General features: G+C 49.0%; 6 non-coding genes across 6 annotated transcripts; all 6 read left to right on the top strand.

Moving 5' to 3' along the window:
- Positions 1 to 55: 55 nt before the first annotated feature.
- Positions 56 to 127, top strand: TRNAM-CAU (transfer RNA methionine (anticodon CAU)). Its single transcript has one exon. It is a non-coding gene; the product is annotated as a tRNA-Met (tRNA).
- A 201-nt stretch (positions 128 to 328) lies between these two features.
- TRNAM-CAU (transfer RNA methionine (anticodon CAU)) lies at positions 329 to 400 on the top strand. The gene has a single exon. It is a non-coding gene; the product is annotated as a tRNA-Met (tRNA).
- Positions 401 to 605: 205 nt separating this feature from the next.
- On the top strand, positions 606 to 677 carry TRNAM-CAU (transfer RNA methionine (anticodon CAU)). Its single transcript has one exon. It is a non-coding gene; the product is annotated as a tRNA-Met (tRNA).
- Positions 678 to 882: 205 nt separating this feature from the next.
- TRNAM-CAU (transfer RNA methionine (anticodon CAU)) lies at positions 883 to 954 on the top strand. Its single transcript has one exon. It is a non-coding gene; the product is annotated as a tRNA-Met (tRNA).
- Positions 955 to 11,506: 10,552 nt separating this feature from the next.
- TRNAM-CAU (transfer RNA methionine (anticodon CAU)) lies at positions 11,507 to 11,578 on the top strand. Its single transcript has one exon. It is a non-coding gene; the product is annotated as a tRNA-Met (tRNA).
- Positions 11,579 to 11,780: 202 nt separating this feature from the next.
- Positions 11,781 to 11,852, top strand: TRNAM-CAU (transfer RNA methionine (anticodon CAU)). Its single transcript has one exon. It is a non-coding gene; the product is annotated as a tRNA-Met (tRNA).
- The last annotated feature ends 5,186 nt before the right edge of the window (positions 11,853 to 17,038 follow it).

Genomic DNA, 17,038 nt, shown 5'->3' with positions numbered 1-17,038 from the left:
CAGTATTTGTATATTCAGTGTTATGTCGAAAACCGGCATTAAATAAAAAAAAAAAAGCAGAGTGGCGCAGCGGAAGCGTGCTGGGCCCATAACCCAGAGGTCCGTGGATCGAAACCACGCTCTGCTACATATTTCCTTTATTTCATTTTGGTGCCATTTAACATAAAGAGCATATCAGCGCAGTAATTTGGTGTCTTATAGGCCTAATTGCCCTCCGAGAAATGCTCTCATGTGCTACGCGCTGGTGTTCCTCGCCCTAAAAAAAAAAAAAAAAAAGACTACTCTCGGTAATTACAAATATAAACAAATATACATAGCACGCAGGAGCAGCAGAGTGGCGCAGCGGAAGCGTGCTGGGCCCATAACCCAGAGGTCCGTGGATCGAAACCACGCTCTGCTACATATTTCCTTTATTTTATTTTGGTGCCATTTAATATAAAGAGCATATCAGCGCAGTAATTTGGTGTCTTATAGCCCTAATTGCCCTCCGAGAAATGCTCTCATGTGCTCCGCGCTGGTGTTCCTCGCCCTAAAAAAAAAAAAAAAAAAAAAAGACTACTCTCGTTAATTACAAATATAAACAAATATACACAGCGCGCAGGAGCAGCAGAGTGGCGCAGCGGAAGCGTGCTGGGCCCATAACCCAGAGGTCCGTGGATCGAAACCACGCTCTGCTACATATTTCCTTTATTTTAATTTGGTGCCATTTAACATAAAGAGCATATCAGCGCAGTAATTTGGTGTCTTATAGCCCTAATTGCCCTCCGAGAAATGCTCTCTTGTGCTACGCGCTGGTGTTCCTCGCCCTAAAAAAAAAAAAAAAAAAAAAAGACTACTCTCGTTAATTACAAATATAAACAAATATACATAGCACGCAGGAGCAGCAGAGTGGCGCAGCGGAAGCGTGCTGGGCCCATAACCCAGAGGTCCGTGGATCGAAACCACGCTCTGCTACATATTTCCTTTATTTTATTTTGGTGCCATTTAATATAAAGAGCATATCAGCGCAGTAATTTGGTGTCTTATAGCCCTAATTGCCCTCCGAGAAATGCTCTCATGTGCTACGCGCTGGTGTTCCTCGCCCTAAAAAAAAAAGAAAAAAGACTACTCTCGGTAATTACAAATATACATAGCGCGCAGGAGCAGCAGAGTGGCGCAGCATTTCTGCTTCCGGCTCCCGAGCTGAACGGATCGCGGGATCATGGGCTCCAATGGAGCGGCATATGCGGCTGTTAGCCGCGGCAACAGGCTTTCGACGGAAGAAGATAAAGATTACCAAATAATTTTGCCTCGCCTACCTACAGGACGTATTGTTTTGAACACAGTGTTTTTGCACGGCGACGCTCGTGTTCGCCCGTTTCGTGTAGAAGATTTTCGAGACGCGCTTCAAGCTGTTGGTATGCTCTCTGGCGTCGTCGCCCTTGGAGCATACCAAATAAACCATGTATGGGCGGTGACGATGAAGACAGCCGAGGCTGCCGAAAAGGTGGCGGCCCTAAAGGAGCTGCAGGTGAAGGGGCGTCGCTGCCTGGTCATCGACCCCAAGGAACAACAGGTGAAGCTTCGTATCCACTGGCTTCTGCATGGGGTGGACGACGAAGACGTCAAGACCGCGCTGGCCTCCTTCGGCAAGGTGACGGAAGTGACCCGGGAGCGCTGGCGAGTGGATGGCGTTTCCGACAAGGGCTCGACGACCCGAGCAGTGCTGCTGCAGCTGAAGGCAGGAATGAAAGTCGACGACCTGCCCCACCAGATCCGCGTCGCCGGCGAGCTTGCGCTGGTGGTAGCCCCAGGACGTCCCATGCAGTGCCCTCGCTGCCGGGGCTCTGGCCACGTTCGTCGTGAATGCAAGGTTCCCCGTTGCTCGCGGTGCAGGCTTTTTGGACACAACGACGCGGACTGTGTGCGTTCATACGCAGTAGCCGCGGGTTCGGCGGAGAGCGAGCCGTCGACGTTAGACCATGTAATGGACGTGACCGAGGCGGAGGAAGCGGCCACGGGAGCTGGAAACGGCAAAGTGGCGGCAGAAACCGGCGCCACGACCAAGCAAGCCGAAGGAGGAAGGAATATCCCTCCCCCCAAAGAACCAGCGGCTACAGTCGAGAGCGTGAAGACGGCCCCGCAAGAAAATGAGAGCCACCAGCCAGCTACGGATGCAACGCAGGCAGAGGCGGACGACAACGCGACCCCTGCTAGCGCCCGCGTCGAATCCGTCTCGGCACCGGTCAAGAGATCCCTGCAGCACGAGGAGAAAGTCGACGGAAAGGCCGGCGGTGACTCCGAGGCACCACCCGCTAAGACGCTACCTGGAAGGCGCTCCACCCTCAAGCCTAAGCCGAACCTGGAGACTGACCGTAGGCTTTCCCCGAAGCCGACCAAAGAGGAACCCGGGCGACGGCCGCCGGATGGCCACGGAGGCGTCTAGCGGTCAGCTAGACGTTAAGGTGAGCACCATGCTCCGGGCCTTCTCCCCTCCGGTTTTCACCAATAATGGCTACCAACCCGTCGCTTAGCCTCGGCACGCTAAACGTTCGAGGTCTGGCCGCCAAAAGGAAACAGAGTCAGGTTTACAGACTACTAGTGGACCACGACCTCGACGTTTTAGCCGTGCAAGAAACCAAGGTAGACGGCGAGGAGGAGACCGGGAGCATGGTGCAAAGGTTCACGTATAACTACTATACGGTAGTGAGCCACGCCTTAGGGACTTCGGCAGGGTGTGTGCTGTTCGTGAGGAAGCTCCCTGGTCTTGTTATAGATGGTTACTTCTCCTGTACTTCTGGTCGACTTGTCTTTTGTGACTTCAGCTATTGTAATGTCCAATGGCGCGTGTTTTGCATTTATGCGCCTAATACTGTGCAAGAGAGGGCAAATTTCTTTTTGAGTTTAAAGCATCATTTACATGTGCAAAAAATGATAGCCTGTCTAGGCGACTTCAACTGCGTATTGAAAGCTGAGGATAGGTCTACGCGTCGCGTGGTTTGTGACAGAAGTAGTGATATCCTGGCGCAGATCACACACGAATTCGAATTAGAAGATATCGCAGAATGTTTTCGCGGTCACGGAGACGTAAGCTACACTCACTTTCAGGGCACAAGTCACGCACGCTTAGACCGTATCTATCTTTCATATGATTTAGTTGAAAAATGCCAGTGCTACACAGTTACGGCCATATCATATTCTGACCACTGCCTGGTAAAATGCACGGTGGGCAGGAAGAAAGAACGAAACAAGTTCGTCTGGTAACTGTGGAAATTGAATGCAGAGCTGTTACGGGATGAAACTTTTAACGAAAATGTAGTGGCTGCTCTGAATTGTTTTGGAACAGACAGTCCTACGAAATTTGGTGAGGAATGGGAGTTGCTGAAGCAAAGCATTAAATTGAAGGCAATCGAAAGAAGTAGCGTACTGCGATATGAACAAAAGGCCAGAGAAAAGGATTTAACAACATTGCTAGAAAAATTTGCGAAGCTTGAATGCATGCAACCTGGCGCCTATCAACAAGATATGCGCGCCGTTAAGAAGAAGCTCGAGGTATTCGACGAAGATCGCTTCCGAGGTGCGCTAGTGCGCGCCAGAGCAGAAAGGCTATCATGCGGGGAAACGCCAACGAAAAGAGCACTGGGGTTAGAAAAAAAGCACTCGAGACGTAAGCAGATTGAGGCTATCGAATATGAAGGGGTGGTATTAACGGATAACAATAATATAGGGCGTGCTTTCTTTGAGCATTACAAAGAACTTTTTACATTCAGGCCTGTCAACATGCACGATTTCAAGAAATTATTTTTGCAACGAATCCCACAGCTGTCGAGTGAGGTTAAAGAAACCTTAGAACGACCATTAACAGAACATGAAGTGATGAAAGCCATCGAAGACCTGAATCCTGGGAAGTCGCCAGGTCCAGACGGTCTTTGTGCCGCTTGGTACAAATCGTTCAAGAGCCAGCTAGCTCCTATGTTAACAGCAGTTTTCAATGAAGCATATGAACTGAAAATACTTCCACCATCCTTTGGCCAGTCCCATACAGTACTAATACCGAAAACAGAAGAGACCGAAAAGCTGAAGCAACTTTCCTCCTACAGACCCATAGCGCTTACTAACTGCGACTACAAAATATTGATGAAGGTGTTGGCACGACGGGTCCAGTCAGTTATTCAGGAAGTAGTCGGCCCACACCAGACGTGTGGTATTCGTGGAAGAACCATTTTCACTAACATCCATAAAATGAAGTGTGTGCTGGAGTGTTGTGACGCCATGTGCGATGCAGTAGCCATCCTCCAGCTAGACTTGGAGAAGGCGTTTGATTGTGTTTCTCACGACATATTGCTTACCATCCTTGAACACGTTAATTTTGGCCACATAATCACTGAAGGGGTGACCATGGCGTACCGGAGCTGCTATACCAGACTTATAATTAATCAGATGTTGGGGGCCCCCATTAACGTGAAGCGCTCCGTTCGCCAGGGTTGTCCACTCAGTCCACTCCTGTTTTGTGTCTACATAGAAACGCTATGTCTGGCCATCATTGAAAATGAATGTATTAAGGGGTTTAGTCTTCAATCAGCAGAAGTGAAGCTACTGGCATACGCTGACGATGTGGCTGTGTGCTGTAAGGACAAACAAAGTGTATTGAATACTGTTAACATCGTCAAAAAGTGTGGTAACGTCACTAACAGCTACGTTAACTGGCAGAAATGTTTGGGGTTTTGGCATGGAAGATGGGCGTCTACACCAGACCACTTTTCGAACGTAAACTGGGTCACGACGCCAGTTAAGTACCTTGGAGCACCCCTTGATGCCTACAAGGACAGTAGCGAGTACTGGAAGGAGCGGACAAAACAACTAAAAGAAAAAGCCGACCGATGGAACGCCTGTTACTTGTCAATATTCGCGAGAGCTACAGCGTGCAACATGTTTCTCGTGACAAAGATCTGGTACGTAATGCAGGTACTACAGTGCTTTCGTATTAATGTGCAGAAACTGCACCGCGTGTTCGCTGTATTCGTGTGGGCATCGAGCTGGGAGCGATGTAGCCGAGATAATCTCTTCCGGCGCGTGAAGGATGGTGGTCTGGGGTTGGCGCACCTCTTCTTGCGTCAACTGGTGAATAGATTCTCCTTCTTTCGAGATACAAACGACCCATTTCTGCGCACGGTGATCCAAATGAGGCTGTCAAGATCACTTCCCGAATTCGTTGTAGGTACGGAAATAATGCCAGGACCAGTCCGTGGTTTCTTTCGGGAAATAGTTCAGAGTGTTTCCTTTTTGCGTGTTCGTTTTTCAAGTGCATATTTGTGGAGTGTAAAACGGAAAAAGTTATATCGTGATTTATGTGACAGTGTTTTGCTGGTACCTATGTACAGAGCCCCGTACAGTGGAGGCCCAGGCCTAGATGTATTGAAAAGGGTGAAGAAGATGCCAGTTCAACCAGCCACTAAATCGTTCTTTTTTAAATTACACACTGGTACTGTACCTGTTAAAATCTTCCTTGAACAACGTGGGTTCTACATGCCATGGGGAACCAACTGCCTTATATGTAAAAAAACAGAAAGCATAGATCACGTCTTCATCCACTGTTGGGAAGGGGTCTTTTTCTGGGACGTGTTACAAAGGACTCTAAAAAAGGAGCTACCTATAGATCCCCACGGAATCAGGTTTCTGCCAGTATATGACGACGAAGGTTTCCCGTACGACCTGATCATGCTTACGGGCCTCCACTGTTTATGGCGCGCAAGAATGGCGGGTTACCATTGTGACCCGGATGCCCGACCGGCGCGTCTGTACTTTTGTGAAGCCATGCAACGGTATGTGGAAGTGATCAAGATGCAACAGCCTGTTCCTCAGTGGCTGTCGAGGGTTGAACCCCTTACAGCACTAAAGGAATTTTAATCCGACAACGTCGTGCCACAGTAGCGGACGGCAGCGAATGTAAATATTACTGTTCCTTGTTCCGTTTGTGTATTCATCCCTTTTTGCTTCTTTGGTCTTTGTTTATATCATTTAGGAATGTGTGTTGTGATATGTCGAGGTCTGGCAATAAAGAAAAAAAAAAAAGAGTGGCGCAGCGGAAGCGTGCTGGGCCCATAACCCAGAGGTCCGTGGATCGAAACCGCGCTCTGCTACATATTTCCTTTATTTTATTTTGGTGCCATTTAATATAAACAGCATATCAGCGCAGTAATTTGGTGTCTTATAGCCCTAATTGCCACCCGAGAAATGCTCTCTTGTGCTACACGCTGGTGTTCCTCGCCCTAAAAAAAAAAAAAAAAAAAGACTACTCTCGTTAATTACAAATATAAACAAATATACATAGCACGCAGGAGCAGCAGAGTGGCGCCGCGGAAGCGTGCTGGGCCCATAACCCAGAGGTCCGTGGATCGAAACCACGCTCTGCTACATATTTCCTTTATTTTATTTTGGTGCCCTTTAATATAAAGGAGCATATCAGCGCAGTAATTTGGTGTCTTATAGCCCTAATTGCCCTCCGAGAAATGCTCTCTTGTGCTACGCGCTGGTGTTCCTCGCCCTAAAAAAGAAAAAAAAAAGACTACTCTCGTTAATTACAAATATAAACAAATATACATAGCACGCAGGAGCAGCAGAGTGGCGCAGCATTCTGCTTCCGGCAGCCGAGCTGAGCGGTCAGCAGGATCATGGGCTCCAGTGGAGCAGCGACAGCGGCCACTTTTGGCCGCGGAAACAGGCTCGACGATGATAAGGATTATGCTTTTATTTTGCCGCAGCTGCCTAAAGGACAACTGGTGATTAACACCGTCTTTTTGCACGGTGATGTACGTGCGAGGCCGTACAAGGTGGAGGATTTCAGGGATGCCCTTCTGCCGACGGGCCTGCTGCCGGATGTGGTATGCATAGGGGCGTACCAAATCAACCACGTCTGGGCAGTGACCCTCTGCGATGCAAGTGCAACGAAAAGGCTGCTTGCCCTGAAGGAACTTCAAGTGAAGGGACGACGGTGCCTCATCATTGACCCGCAGGACCAACAGGTGAAGCTTAGGCTTCACTGGCTGCTCTACGGCGTTGCCGACGAGGACGTCCGGACGGCTTTCGCGGCTTTCGGCAAGGTGGAGGAGGTGAGCCGGGAACGGTGGCGCGTTGAAGGCATGGGAACTAAGACCTCAACCACCAGGACCGTCCTTCTCAAGCTGAAGGCCAGCATGAAGGTGGAAGACCTCCCCCATCAGATCCGCGTCGGTGGAGAGTTAGCCTTGGTCGTCGTTCCCGGTCGACCGATGCAGTGCCTGCGCTGCCACGGCACGGGACACGTCCGCCGTGAGTGCAGAGTACCGCGTTGTACCCGGTGCAGACGTTTCGGCCACGTCGACGCTGAATGCGTGAAGTCCTATGCCGCTGTGACAGGCCCACCAGTGAATGATGTTGCGGTAGAGCACCTCATGGATGTGGCCGAGGCGGAGGACGCGGCTAAAGGAACCGGTGACATGGTGTCGACAGAGACAAGTAGTAGGACGACGATTCTGGAGGTAGACGGCAACGCGGCTGAGGCTACTCAGAAGCCGAGTAGGACGGAACGGGATGCTACGACCCAGGGGCAGGCGACGGGAAACGTCAGTGAAGACGCAACTGACGACGCGACCGCAATGCAGCAGGACGAGGGCGTCACCGACGACGACCGTACTGGGGCTCTTGCTGCCTCCGTCAAGCGCACCCACGACCAGACGAAGGACCGCGAGGATCGGACACCCAGCACCAGTGAGGGACCACCGACGAAGACGCCTCATGGGAGGCGGATGGGCTACAAGCCAAAGCCCAATGTACCGCCTGAAAGGAAGCCTGCCGACAAAGCGGCCACGTCTAAGGACACCAACAAACCGGGAGGTCCCGGAGGCGGCTAGCCGAGGGCTAGTCGTGAGCGGTAAGCACCATGCTCCGGGCCTACTTTACTTTTCTTTTAGATCAAGATGGCTCAAATACCGCCCCTGAGGATTGCCACATTAAACTTGAGAGGGCTGGCAGCTAGTCGTAGGCAAAGTCAGGTCCTACGTTTGGTCACTGACCACGACATAGACGTACTAGCCGTCCAGGAAACTAAGGTTGAAGGAGAGGAGGAGACCGGGAGCATGGTGCGACGTTTCACGACTAGGTATTTTGCGGTGGTTAGCCATGCTGTAGGCACGGCTGGAGGGTGCGTTCTTCTTGTGAAGAAGCTGCCTGGACTGCAGATTCAGAGCATTTTTTCGTGTCAGTCAGGAAGGATTGTTCTTTGTGATATTGTTATGGGTGATTCAGAGTTCCGCATCATATGCGTATATGCGCCGAATTCAGTAGATGAGCGCGCCCGTTTTTTTTCGAACCTTTCACGATATGTTTGTTGTAATATGCGCGTGATGATGTTAGGGGACTTTAATTGTGTGTTGAGTGCTGGTGACAGAGTCAATAATGCAGGTGTGCGTGACCGAAGCAGTGAAGCGTTATCAAATTTAATTAATGAAAATGAACTCGATGATGTTTATGAATGTCTGGAAGGGGGGCGTCAAGTGACTTTTACACGTTTTCAGGGCAGCAGCCATGCGCGTTTGGACCGAATGTACATTTCATTGGATATGATTCCAAGATGCCACGGTTACTGTGTAGTACCAGTGTCGTTTTCAGATCACTGCCTTGTGAAATGTAACGTAGGTATAATGAAAAAGCGACATGTATTTAAGTGGGATATGTGGAAACTGAATGCCTTGTTACTAAATGACCAGCCCTTTTTACAGGTCGTACGGGATGCGATTAATGAAGTTCAATGTGATGCTGCGGGAACAATCGTCGAGAAGTGGGAATGTTTTAAAGAAAAGATTAAAATGAAAGCAATAGAAAGATCTAGTTGTAAAAAAATTCGAGAAGGAAATGAAAGAAAAAGGTTTCAGAACACTGCTTGGGCAGCTGCTAACGCTTGAGTGCAAAGAGCCTGGTGCGTACAAAGACGATGTGCGAAACGTCAAAGAAAAACTTGAACTCTTTGACAAGGAACGCTATCAAGGAGCCATCGTGCGAGCACGAGCGGATGCACTAGCGGCAGGGGAGACGCCCACTAAAAGGGCGCTGGGTCTTGAGAAGGCGTATGGACGAAAAAACCATGTCGAGCAGATTTTAGTGAATGGGAATGTCGTTGAAGACAGTGATAGCATTCAGCGCGCCTTCTTTGAGTACTATCACTCGCTCTTCGCATTTCAGGAAGCGAATGTTGAGGGTTTTAAAGCAGGTTTTCTGCATCGCATGCCACGTTTGAGCGATGACGTAAAAAAGCGATTAGAGGAAAAAATAAGGGAGAGAGAAGTCGAAAAGGCAATCGACGATTTGAACTTGGGTAAATCACCGGGACCTGATGGACTCAGCGCGGGTCTATATAAAGCTTTTAAAAGAGAGCTGGCGCCTTTGCTTGCGCATGTATTTAATGACGCATACGAAAAGAAATCATTACCACCTTCCTTTGGAAAAACGCACACCATTCTAATACCGAAGAGCGATCAAATAGACAAACTCAGATTTGTGTCATCCTACAGACCGATTTCACTAACAAACGTCGATTATAAAATATTTATGAAGGTTTTAGCTAGCAGGCTTCAAGGCGTCATCAAGGAAATAGTCGCAGACCATCAAACTTGTGGCATCAAAGGGCGATCTATTTTTTCAAACATCCATAAGATGCGATGTGTGCTCGAGTGCTGTGACGTCATCGGTGGCCGTGTTGCAGTACTTCAGCTCGACCTAGAGAAAGCGTTCGATTGTGTCGCTCACGTTATTTTGTTTGCCATCTTAGATCATGTTAATGTCGGTTCCACCATCACTGAGGGCGTGGCCTTGGCGTACCAGAACTGCACAACAAGATTAATTGTTAACAAGTGTCTGGGGGCCCCATTAACATCAGGCGTTCAGTGCGCCAAGGCTGCCCCCTCAGTCCGCTATTATTTGCTATCTACGTAGAAGCAATGTGTGTAGCAATTAATGAAAATGACGGAATACGTGGTTTCAGATTGGCAGCGACCGAAGTGAAGTTGCTCGCATATGCAGATGACATTCCAGTGTGTTGCACTGACAAACCAAGTGTAACGGAAACCATATCTGTAGTACAACATTTCTGCGCCGTAACGGGTAGCAGAGTAAACTGGGGCAAATCGCTAGGCCTGTGGCACGGGGACTGGTTTTCTGCACCCGACTATTTCGCGAACGTGAACTGGGTGAAAACTCCGACCAGGTATCTGGGTGTTCCCCTCGAAGGGTATAATAGCAGCGACGAATACTGGAGGAACCAAACCAAGGAACTGAAAGAAAAAGTAAACAAATGGAAAAGTACTAACCTGTCCATTTTTGCAAGAGCGACAATTTGTAACGTGTTTTTTATTACTAAGTTATATTACGTCTTGCAAACGCTGTATTGTTCTAGAGTAAATGTGCAAAGGCTGCACAGAGTGTTTGCAGTTTTCATCTGGGGATCAACATGGGAAAGGTGCAGCCGAACAAATTTGTTCAGAAGAGTGAAGGATGGGGGTGTGGGCCTGGCGCATCTTTTTGTTCGTCAAGTTGTAAACCGATTTTTGTTTTTTCGCGATGTTCGCGATCCTTTTCTGCGCGCCGTATGTCAGCTAAGGTTGAGTAACGCTTTGCCGGCACATGTTGTTAGCACGGCAAATTTGACTGGAACTCTGCGTGGTTATTTCAAGGAAGTTGTTGACAGTGTACGCTTCCTTTCTGTTCGTTTTACAAATGATTACCTTTGTGATGTGAAAAGGAAAACATTGTATAGAGATGTATGCGACATTGTTTTCCCAGTGCCCTTATACAGAGCCATATACAGTGGAGGGCCAGGACAGGATGTACTTAAAAGAGTAAAACAGATGCAGGTGCCACCAGGGGTAAAGACCTTCTTCTTTAAGCTACACACAGGAACGCTCTCCGTGAAGACGTTTCTGGAGGAACGGGGTTGTCTCGTACCTTGGGGGTCGCACTGCTTGATATGCAAGAAGCCCGAAAACATAGATCACGTTTTCCTACATTGCTGGGCGGCAGTTTTCTTCTGGGACGTCTTAAAGCGAACCCTGAAGAAAGAGCTGCCGGTGGACCCCCAAGGTATCAGGTATCTGGCCATTAAAGATGACGACGGGGTTCCCTATGACTTTGTTATGTTAAATGCTCTACACTGTATATGGCGGGCTCGTATGGCAGGGTACCATTGCGATCCTGACGCTAGGCCAGCTCGTGCTTACTTCAAAGAATGTATGTCGCGATTTATTGAAATGCATAAAATACAAGAATGTGTACCGGATTGGCTGTCGAGGCTAGAACCCCTGACAGCCATGAAGGAATTTTAGTATGACAAAGCCAGTCCAATATGGACAGACGGCTCTATTGTGCGGTTTCTTTCCTTACGCACCTTCCGTTTTTTTTTCCTCCTCCAACGGTTGGAATTCGTGATACACAAGTGTGTGCTAACTGTACCGTCTGAGTAATGTCGAAGACCGGCAATAAATAAAAAAAAAAAAAAAAGAGCAGAGTGGCGCAGCGGAAGCGTGCTGGGCCCATAACCCAGAGGTCCGTGGATCGAAACCACGCTCTGCTACATATTTCCTTTATTTTATTTTGGTGCCATTTAATATAAAGAGCATATCAGCGCAGTAATTTGGTGTCTTATAGCCCTAATTGCCCTCCGAGAAATGCTCTCTTGTGCTACGCGCTGGTGTTCCTCGCCCTAAAAAAGAAAAAAAAAAAAGACTACTCTCGTTAATTACAAATATAAACAAATATACATAGCACGCAGGAGCAGCAGAGTGGCGCAGCGGAAGCGTGCTGGGCCCATAACCCAGAGGTCCGTGGATCGAAACCACGCTCTGCTACATATTTCCTTTATTTTATTTTGGTGCCATTTAATATAAAGAGCATATCAACGCAGTAATTTGATGTCTTTTAGCCCTAATTGCCCTCCGAGAAATGCTCTCTTGTGCTACGCGCTGGTGTTCCTCGCCCTAAAAAAGAAAAAAAAAAAGACTACTCTCGTTAATTACAAATATAAACAAATATACATAGCGCGCAGGAGCAGCAGAGTGGCGCAGCGGAAGCGTGCTGGGCCCATAACCCAGAGATCCGTGGATCGAAACCACGCTCTGCTACATATTTCCTTTATTTTATTTTGGTGCCATTTAACATAAAGAGCATATCAGCGCAGTAATTTGGTGTCTTATAGCCCTAATTGCCCTCCGAGAAATGCTCTCTTGTGCTACGCGCTGGTGTTCCTCGCCCTAAAAAAAAAAAAAGAAAAGGACTACTCTCGTTAATTACAAATATAAACAAATATACATAGCACGCAGGAGCAGCAGAGTGGCGCAGCATTCTGCTTCCGGCTCCCGAGCTGAACGGATCGCGGGATCATGGGCTCCAATGGAGCGGCATATGCGGCTGTTAGCCGCGGCAACAGGCTTTCGACGGAAGAAGATAAAGATTACCAAATAATTTTGCCTCGCCTACCTACAGGACGTATTGTTTTGAACACAGTTTTTTTGCACGGCGACGCTCGTGTTCGCCCGTTTCGTGTAGAAGATTTTCGAGACGCGCTTCAAGCTGTTGGTATGCTCTCTGGCGTCGTCGCCCTTGGAGCATACCAAATAAACCATGTATGGGCGGTGACGATGAAGACAGCCGAGGCTGCCGAAAAGGTGGCGGCCCTGAAGGAGCTGCAGGTGAAGGGGCGTCGCTGCCTGGTCATCGACCCCAAGGAACAACAGGTGAAGCTTCGTATCCACTGGCTTCTGCATGGGGTGGACGACGAAGACGTCAAGACCGCGCTGGCCTCCTTCGGCAAGGTGACGGAAGTGACCCGGGAGCGCTGGCGAGTGGATGGCGTTTCCGACAAGGGCTCTACGACCCGAGCAGTGCTGCTGCAGCTGAAGGCAGGAATGAAAGTCGACGACCTGCCCCACCAGATCCGCGTCGCCGGCGAGCTTGCGCTGGTGGTAGCCCCAGGACGTCCCATGCAGTGCCTGCGCTGCCGGGGCTCTGGCCACGTTCGTCGTGAATGCAAGGTTCCCCGTTGCTCGCGGTGCAGGCGTTTTGGACACAACGACGCGGACTGTGTGCGTTCATACGCAGTAGCCGCGGGTTCGGCGGAGAGCGAGCCGTCGACGTTAGACCATGTAATGGACGTGACCGAGGCGGAGGAAGCGGCCACGGGAGCTGGAAACGGCAAAGTGGTGGCAGAAACCGGCGCGACGACCAAGCAAGCCGAAGGAGGAAGGAATATCCCTCCCCCCAAAGAACCAGCAGCTACAGTCGAGAGCGTGAAGACGGCCCCGCAAGAAAATGAGAGCCACCAGCCAGCTACGGATGCAACGCAGGCAGAGGCGGACGACAACGCGACCCCTGCTAGCGCCCGCGTCGAATCCGTCTCGGCACCGGTCAAGAGATCCCTGCAGCACGAGGAGAAAGTCGACGGAAAGGCCGGCGGTGACTCGGAGGCACCACCCGCTAAGACGCTACCTGGAAGGCGCTCCACCCTCAAGCCTAAGCCGAACCTGGAGACTGACCGTAGGCTTACCCCGAAGCCGACCAAAGAGGAACCCGGGCGACGGCCGCCGGATGGCCACGGAGGCGTCTAGCGGTCAGCTAGACGTTAAGGTGAGCACCATGCTCCGGGCCTTCTCCCCTCCGGTTTTCACCAATAATGGCTACCAACCCGTCGCTTAGCCTCGGCACGCTAAACGTTCGAGGTCTGGCCGCCAAAAGGAAACAGAGTCAGGTTTACAGACTACTAGTGGACCACGACCTCGACGTTTTAGCCGTGCAAGAAACCAAGGTAGACGGCGAGGAGGAGACCGGGAGCATGGTGCAAAGGTTCACGTATAACTACTATACGGTAGTGAGCCACGCCTTAGGGACTTCGGCAGGGTGTGTGCTGTTCGTGAGGAAGCTCCCTGGTCTTGTTATAGATGGTTACTTCTCCTGTACTTCTGGTCGACTTGTCTTTTGTGACTTCAGCTATTGTAATGTCCAATGGCGCGTGTTTTGCATTTATGCGCCTAATACTGTGCAAGAGAGGGCAAATTTCTTTTTGAGTTTAAAGCATCATTTACATGTGCAAAAAATGATAGCCTGTGTAGGCGACTTCAACTGCGTATTGAAAGCTGAGGATAGGTCTACGCGTCGCGTGGATTGTGACAGAAGTAGTGATATCCTGGCGCAGATCACACACGAATTCGAATTAGAAGATATCGCAGAATGTTTTCGCGGTCACGGAGACGTAAGCTACACTCACTTTCAGGGCACAAGTCACGCACGCTTAGACCGTATCTATCTTTCATATGATTTAGTTGAAAAATGCCAGTGCTACACAGTTACGGCCATATCATATTCTGACCACTGCCTGGTAAAATGCACGGTGGGCAGGAAGAAAGAACGAAACAAGTTCGTCTGGGAACTGTGGAAATTGAATGCAGAGCTGCTACGGGATGAAACTTTTAACGAAAATGTAGTGGCTGCTCTGAATTCTTTTGGAACAGACAGTCCTACGAAATTTGGTGAGGAATGGGAGTTGCTGAAGCAAAGCATTAAATTGAAGGCAATCGAAAGAAGTAGCGTACTGCGATATGAACAAAAGGCCAAAGAAAAGGATTTAACAACATTGCTAGAAAAATTTGCGAAGCTTGAATGCATGCAACCTGGCGCCTATCAACAAGATATGCGCGCCGTTAAGAAGAAGCTCGAGGTATTCGACGAAGATCGCTTTCGAGGTGCGCTAGTGCACGCCAGAGCAGAAAGGCTATCATGCGGGGAAACGCCAACGAAAAGAGCACTGGGGTTAGAAAAAAAGCACTCGAGACGTAAGCAGATTGAGGCTATCGAATATGAAGGGGTGGTATTAACGGATAACAATAATATAGGGCGTGCTTTCTTTGAGCATTACAAAGAACTTTTTACATTCAGGCCTGTCAACATGCACGATTTCAAGAAATTATTTTTGCAACGAATCCCACAGCTGTCGAGTGAGGTTAAAGAAACCTTAGAACGACCATTAACAGAACATGAAGTGATGAAAGCCATCGAAGACCTGAATCCTGGGAAGTCGCCAGGTCCAGACGGTCTTTGTGCCGCATGGTTCAAATCGTTCAAAAGCCACCTAGCTCCTATCTTAACAGCAGTTTTCAATGAAGCATATGAACTGAAAATACTTCCACCATCCTTTGGCCAGTCCCATACAGTACTAATACCGAAAACAGAAGAGACCGAAAAGCTCAAGCAACTTTCCTCCTACAGACCCATAGCGCTTACTAACTGTGACTACAAAATATTGATGAAGGTGTTGGCACGACGGGTCCAGTCAGTTATTCAGGAAGTAGTCGGCCCACACCAGACGTGTGGTATAAGTGGAAGAACCATTTTCACTAACATCCATAAAATGAAGTGTGTGCTGGAGTGTTGCGACGCCATGTGCGACGCAGTAGCCATCCTCCAGCTAGACTTGGAGAAGGCGTTTGATTGTGTTTCTCACGACATATTGCTTACCATCCTTGAACACGTTAATTTTGGCCACATAATCACTGAAGGGGTGACCATGGCGTACCGGAGCTGCTATACCAGACTTATAATTAATCAGATGTTGGGGGCCCCCATTAACGTGAAGCGCTCCGTTCGCCAGGGTTGTCCACTCAGTCCACTCCTGTTTTGTGTCTACATAGAAACGCTATGTCTGGCCATCATTGAAAATGAATGTATTAAGGGGTTTAGTCTTCAATCAGCAGAAGTGAAGCTACTGGCATACGCTGACGATGTGGCTGTGTGCTGTAAGGACAAACAAAGTGTATTGAATACTGTTAATATCGTCAAAAAGTTTGGTAACGTCACTAACAGCTACGTTAACTGGCAGAAATGTTTGGGGTTTTGGCATGGAAGATGGGCGTCTACACCAGACCACTTTTCGAACGTAAACTGGGTCACGACGCCAGTTAAGTACCTTGGAGCACCCCTTGATGCCTACAAGGACAGTAGCGAGTACTGGAAGGAGCGGACAAAACAACTAAAAGAAAAAGCCGACCGATGGAACGCCTGTTACTTGTCAACATTCGCGAGAGCTACAGCGTGCAACATGTTTCTCGTGACAAAGATCTGGTACGTAATGCAGGTACTACAGTGCTCTCGTATTAATGTGCAGAAACTGCACCGCGTGTTCGCTGTATTCGTGTGGGCATCAAGCTGGGAGCGATGTAGCCGAGATAATCTCTTCCGGCGCGTGAAGGATGGTGGTCTGGGGTTGGCGCACCTCTTCTTGCGTCAACTGGTGAATAGATTCTCCTTCTTTCGAGATACAAACGACCCATTTCTGCGCACGGTGATCCAAATGAGGCTGTCAAGATCACTTCCCGAATTCGTTGTAGGTACGGAAATAATGCCAGGACCAGTCCGTGGTTTCTTTCGGGAAATAGTTCAGAGTGTTTCCTTTTTGCGTGTTCGTTTTTCAAGTGCATATTTGTGGAGTGTAAAACGGAAAAAGTTATATCGTGATTTATGTGACAGTGTTTTGCTGGTACCTATGTACAGAGCCCCGTACAGTGGAGGCCCAGGCCTAGATGTATTGAAAAGGGTGAAGAAGATGCCAGTTCAACCAGCCACTAAATCGTTCTTTTTTAAATTACACACTGGTACTGTACCTGTTAAAATCTTCCTTGAACAACGTGGTTTCTACATGCCATGGGGAACCCACTGCCTTATATGTAAAAAAACAGAAAGCATAGATCACGTCTTCATCCACTGTTGGGAAGGGGTCTTTTTCTGGGACGTGCTACAAAGGACTCTAAAAAAGGAGCTACCTATAGATCCCCACGGAATCAGGTTTCTGCCAGTATATGACTCCGAAGGTTTCCCGTACGACCTGATCATGCTTACGGGCCTCCACAGTTTATGGCGCGCAAGAATGGCGGGTTACCATTGTGACCCGGATGCCCGACCGGCGCGTCTGTACTTTTGTGAATCCATGCAACGGTATGTGGAAGTGATCAAGATGCAACAGCCTGTTCCTGAGTGGCTGTCGAGGGTT

This window comes from Dermacentor variabilis, unplaced genomic scaffold (assembly GCF_050947875.1).
Source record: "Dermacentor variabilis isolate Ectoservices unplaced genomic scaffold, ASM5094787v1 scaffold_13, whole genome shotgun sequence".
NCBI classification, from domain to species: domain Eukaryota; kingdom Metazoa; phylum Arthropoda; class Arachnida; order Ixodida; family Ixodidae; genus Dermacentor; species Dermacentor variabilis.
The sequence above is the reverse complement of the archived record's forward strand: the minus strand, read 5'-3'. Positions and strand labels throughout refer to the sequence as shown.